Consider the following 6,000-nt stretch of genomic DNA (forward strand, 5'->3'; position numbering starts at 1 on the left):
AACTTCACATTGTTCCTTGTGAAAATGTTCTCTTTTTTTTTTTTTTTTTACAAAGTAGCTTTTAAGTTTCCTTGTTTGTGTGCTTGTTTTCATTGACCAAAGAATTGAGAAACAGTGAAGAAATCAATTTTGAACAAAATGATAGTGTAATATGTGGAAATAACTTGGATGTTCAATTATATTTTGTGATGGAATGTGTGAGTCATCATGACCTTTAACTGTGTGTATATCTGTCATAGCTATGAGTGAACCGCCAACCGTCTGTTATATGCGCACAGGAAAATAGATTGTGAGCGGAGAGAAGAAAAAATACATGTTTATAACTGATAATTGATCGCATGGTGCAARAATGACAGCAATTAATTGACTATTGAATGTTTTGATGGACACAGCTTTGTAGAACCAAAACATACATTGCCTATGCGCAACAAACGCGAACTCGAGAACAAATCGTTGTAGGGGCTGCAGTTCGCGAACGACTGTGCTTAACACCTTGCCTGGCTACCCAGACTTGTTCCGACCAAACACTACGCCATGCTCACGGATGTTAGTTTCTTCTCCGGAATGAGAAGTATGTAGTAAACGACAGAGCAGCGGAAGAGTCGTCAGGCTACTTATTACCCTCACGGCAGTCAAGCAATGCATTCCGCCAAAAGTCGTGAACAATCTAGTCCAGTTGCAGCCACAACTAGACCTTGTTTCAGATGTATCAATAAATAATCTTATACACTGAACAAAAATATAAACGCAACGTGTAAAGTTTTGGTCCCATGTTTCATGAGCTGAAATAAAAGATCCCAGAAATGTTTCATATGCACAAAAAGCTTATTTCTCTCAAACTATGTGCACAAATTTGTTTACATCTCTGTTAGTGAGCATTTCTCCTTTGCCAAGATAATCCATCCACCTGACAGGTGTGTGATATCAAGAAGCTGATTAAACAGCATGATCATTACACAGGTGCACCTTGTGCTGGGGACAATAAACGACTGCTCTAAAATGTGCAGTTTTGTCACACAATACAATGCCACAGATGTCTCAAGTTTTGAAGGGGCATGCAACTGGCATGCTGACTGCAGGAATGTCCACCAGAGCTGTTGCCAGATAATTTAATGTTCAATTCTCTACCATAAGCCGCCTCCAACGTTGTTTTAGAGAATTTGACATTACGTCCAACCGGCCTCACAACCGCAGACCACGCGTAACCATAACAGCCCAGGACCTCCACATCCGGTTTCTTCACCTGCGGGATCATCTGAGACCAGCCACCCAGACAGCTGATGAAACTTGGGAGTATTTCTGTCTGTAAAAAAGCCCTTTTTTGTGGAAAACTCTATTCTGATTGGCTGGGCCTGGCTCCCCAGTGGGTGAGCCTGGCTCCCAAGTGGGTGGTCCTGTTATGTGAAATCCATAGATTAGCACCTAATGAATTTATTTGAATTAACTGATTTCCTTACATGAACTGTAACTCAGTAAAATCGTTGAAATTGTAGCATGTTGCAGTTATATTTTTGTTCAGTATATTTGTATGCCAAGCAAACAAATCTACATTGTTTAAAGCACACATTTACAAGTCTCAGTCACAAATGACAGCTCCAACAAGCTCCCTATGGTGCACAACATATTAACGAGAAGCTTGTGGAATCATGACTCTTTCGGGTTTTCAGTTCATTGTTCGCCGGTAGTGGGTCCTGCGTGCTCCGGGCATTACTGACTCAAGTGAAACTAAATGAGTCAAAAGATTAATTCGTCTGAGTGAACGAGTTGAAAGATCTGAGTCATTAAAAAGAGACGAAATTCCCATCACTAGAGAAAAGCACAGCCTTTTTGAGGAAGGTATAGGGTACAGGATGGGACATGCCCAGAGCAATTACACTGGAATGTACCCACAATGACTATGAGCTCGCTCAGAGTCACAATACCCCTAGCAGATTGAGTAGCCTAGCCTACACCCAGGGACAGGGTCCGTTTCCACGGAAACAAGTAGAGGAGCGGTGAAACTTGAAGCAGTGAGATTGTACAACTCCTGCAGTATCCCTTCTTCCCCTTATCACGTGTTTTGGGGGTTTGTCCATCTGAAAATACTAATGGAATGTACGTTGTGTGTGTTCATTTGACTTGGTGTGTGTATCTGTGTCTACCACCATGTCATGTATATTGGTTGACATGTCCGTTTGCTTTGTGCTAGTGTTAGTGTCATTGTCATTCTACGTTATTTGTGTACAGTAGGTGTGGTGTGTGCTTGTGTATAACATAAAAGTAGTACAACAACCAAACTCTGACTAACTCTCTCGCTATCTCTCTCAGAATGACCTTCTTGACCCTAACCAGTCAGGCTTCAAGACGGATCACTYAACCGAGACTGCTCTTCCCTGGATAGAGTGTCTGGTAAATTACTCATATGTAATGATATGTAGTATTTGTGCAGTATAATATTGTGTAATCTATAAATGACTGTATATCTTATAGACAAACACAGAAAGCTTTTTTTAAATGTAATTGATACACTTGGTCCAATACTTTAACAAACTTAGAAAATATAMAGCAGTTGACAGGTTTCAAACAAAGAAGAAAAGCATGACACAACCAATAATTCATGGAGGCTCTCCGCACTGCCAAAGCTGACTCTCTCTCTGTTCTCATCCTCCTAGATCTATCCAATGCCTTCAACACCATGAACCATCAGATCCTCCTCTCCACCCTCTCACGGCTAGTTGTCTCAGGCTCTGCACACTCTTGAATTGCATCCTACCTGGCAGGCCGCTCCTACCAGGTGACGTGGAGAGGATCTGTGTCTGCAGCACATACTCTCACTACTGGTGTCCCCCAGGGTTCGGTTCTAGGCCCTCTCCTCTTCCATCTATACACCAAGTCAGTCTGCTCCGTCATATCCTCACATGGTCTCTCCTATCATTGCTATGAGGATGACACTCAACTACTTTTCTCCTTCCCCCCCCTTCTGACACCCAGGTGGCGACACGCATCTCTGCCTGCCTGGCAGATATCTCAGTTTGGATGTCGGCCCACCACCTCAAGCTCAACCTTGACAAGACGGAGCTGCTCTTCCTCCCGGGGAAGGCCTGCCCGCTCCAAGACCTCTCCATCACGGTTGACAACTCCACGGTGTCGTTGTCCACAGAATGAAAAGACCCTTAGCGCGACCCTGGACAACACACTGTCGTTCTCTGCAAACATCAAAGCGGTGACTCGCTCCTGCAGGTTCATTCTCTACAACATCCGTAGAATGTGACCCTAACTCACACAGGAAGCGGMGCAGGTCCTAATCCAAGCACTTGTCCTCTCCCGTCTGGACTACTGCAACTCTCTGTTGGCTGGGCTCCCCACTTGTGCCATCAAACCCCTGCAACTTATCCAGAACGCTACTGCCCGCCTGGTGTTCAACCTTCCCAAATTCTCCCATGTCACCCCGCTCCTCCACACACTCCACTGGCTTCCAGTCGAAGCTCACATCCACTACAAGACCATGGTACTTGCCTACGGAGCAGCAAGAGGAACTGTCTACCTTCAGGCTCTGCTAAAACCCTACACCCCTACCCAAGTATTCGGTTCTACCACCTCTGGTCTCCTAGCCCTCCCACCCCTGCCCTACGGGAGGTCTGCTAAATGACTAAAATGTCAAATGTAAAAAAAGGGGAGAGAATATACAGCTAATCTCTGTCTTAACGCCCTGTATGTCCTGAGGCCACTCCCGAGCATAACTGATAGGATTACTCCCAGTGTCCAAGACTGACTGACACCCCAAACTGGCACTGGGCAGACCATGCCACTGGCACTGCCACACAAAAGGCCAATTAATGGATGAACTGTGCACAGTAACATTAGGGAAATCAGTTCCATAGCGTATGGCTCGTACATTTAATGACATCATATTTCAAGGTGCCTGGTAAATTAGTATGAACAAAATAAACTGCACTGAACCCATAAACTGTTGAAATGTCGCCAAAAGCAGATATTTATTCTGACAAAAGGAATAATCTAACCCTGATAACAGAGTAATTGCCGTAAAAGACAGGGAATCCAAGTTGCGAAAATTCTAACTTGTTCTTTGAAGCCCTGCTGCTATTGATCATGCAAGAATAGGTCAGATAAGTCTGTGTCAACGTCGTCATTTTTATTGGGCTTACACATTAGCCTTACAGCTTCAGAACTGCATATCTGGTATATTTTTCCCATCAATATTTGGACATTCGTATTAACTCTTGAAATGCTGGGCTCTATTTTCGGCTGATGCTAAGGAGGCGCAAGTGTCAAACAATGATATTTGATCATGTAAACTGGCGCACTGGCATTTTCCAGCCTTAACAATTTACTTGTCTAACATCAACTCGCTTGCGTTGAGGTGGGAGCGGTGGCAATATTTGAGGTGTGTCCAGAAAAATAAGTGCAAAAGGGACAATTTCAAGCAGCGCTAATGGGAAGTTTTAAGACCCACAAGAAGCAGGTCTTAACGGCAACGCAGTTGATAATGTCATGGATTTTGAGAGTGGAAGCGTAGCCTATCCAGCCATGACGCACAGTGCCCATGGAAGGAGAGATGTGCCATTTGTGCCAGTGAATCTCTTATTTATAAACATAAATACCCCCCCTCCCCTCCCCTCATTTCGTTGAATTTGATTAAAAGTCAAACATAGCCTACCCTCCCCTTAATCAAGGCTGGTTTATCCTGGCCACTAGCCAAAAGTAGCCTACGAATAAAGGGGTTTTAAATAGTCTACTGAGAGTGCTTTTCGCTTGTTCAAGTAGGTTGTCCATCCCCACTTACAAAAAAACGCCCCTTGTCGGATTACAAAAGACACGCTCCTCCAAACTATCCAATCTGTCTCGAACACAATGCAATTTCATCTGCTATTTCTGGAGAAGTGCAAATATGATCTGTAAGATGGTTCCATGATGTTTATAAAACATTACATTTGTGAGCAGTATTATGGTGGTTCCCCCTTTCTCTTTAGTTTGGATCTTTATCCAGCTCCTGTGAAAGGTTTGGTTGTGCTAAAACCTTCCATAGTCTAAGTTGCTTTATCTGTATTATACGCCCACAGATAGCAATTATGGTGCCTTTAACTGTATTTAGGCCTATTTAAAACAAGTTGTTATTCCATTTTTGAATATGATTTGACTAAGAAATAATACATGAGAGGCCTCGTGTCTATCATCACATCACAAGCGTGACAAAAATGTCATAACACATGGACTCGAGTGTATTATTGCTTTTAAACAATGGGTTACTAGCATTAAAAAGCTAGATTCTTTCCCAACAAAAAGGGATGCTACATTCACTAACACTGGTTGTCAAGTGCAATTTTAGGCATTCTCTGGTCGTTAGAGGGATAGAGAAGCAACTGCTCTCTCCCGCTCAATCGCGTATTCTTCTGTCTCTTCTCTCGTTCTCCGTGTCTGCCCCACGCTAACCTAATGTAGCAGGCTTGAAAGAAACACACAGAACAGACAAGTAGGCACGCAATGGATTATGGTCATTGTAGTTAATTACCACATTTTCTGCGCTTAACTATGTAGGAATATTGGCCTGTTGGAAAGTACAACTCCCTACTACATCGCACAGTTTGATATGATTTATCTCTCGAGAAACTGTGCAATGTACGCATTCTCACAGAATTTTTTTTAACGAAATGGAATTCAAATAATTGACATTTCAGTTAACCGCTCAGCACTACTGAGCATGTGTGCAACATTTCCTCACGGTGAGTCAAACAGATCAAGAGATATAAACATGTGTCTGTTATAGTGCCACCGTGTGGTCGATCTGAATGTACTTAGATATGTTGAGCCTTGACAGTGTTTGGGACATGTACCAAGTTTTGTTACAATACAAATATTAGTGTCGGAGTTAAATGCATTTATGTGCCAGACCACGCCCACGTTAATGTTTATTGGTCAGTAGCGGCCATGTTGTTTGAGATGCTATCCTGTGAGAGCTTGGTCCATAGATGCAATATATCAAGATTTGTGCAGATCGGTTAT

General features: G+C 43.1%; 1 long non-coding RNA gene across 1 annotated transcript; it reads left to right on the forward strand.

Annotated features, from left to right (window-relative positions):
- Positions 1-1,380: 1,380 nt before the first annotated feature.
- On the forward strand, positions 1,381-4,425 carry LOC139023314 (uncharacterized). Its single transcript, XR_011474450.1, has 3 exons — positions 1,381-2,388; positions 2,652-2,871; positions 2,971-4,425. It is a non-coding gene; the product is annotated as an uncharacterized lncRNA (long non-coding RNA).
- Positions 4,426-6,000: the final 1,575 nt, after the last annotated feature.

The sequence above is a fragment of the Salvelinus sp. IW2-2015 genome, linkage group LG30 (genome assembly GCF_002910315.2).
Source record: "Salvelinus sp. IW2-2015 linkage group LG30, ASM291031v2, whole genome shotgun sequence".
Classification (NCBI taxonomy): Eukaryota; Metazoa; Chordata; class Actinopteri; order Salmoniformes; family Salmonidae; genus Salvelinus; species Salvelinus sp. IW2-2015.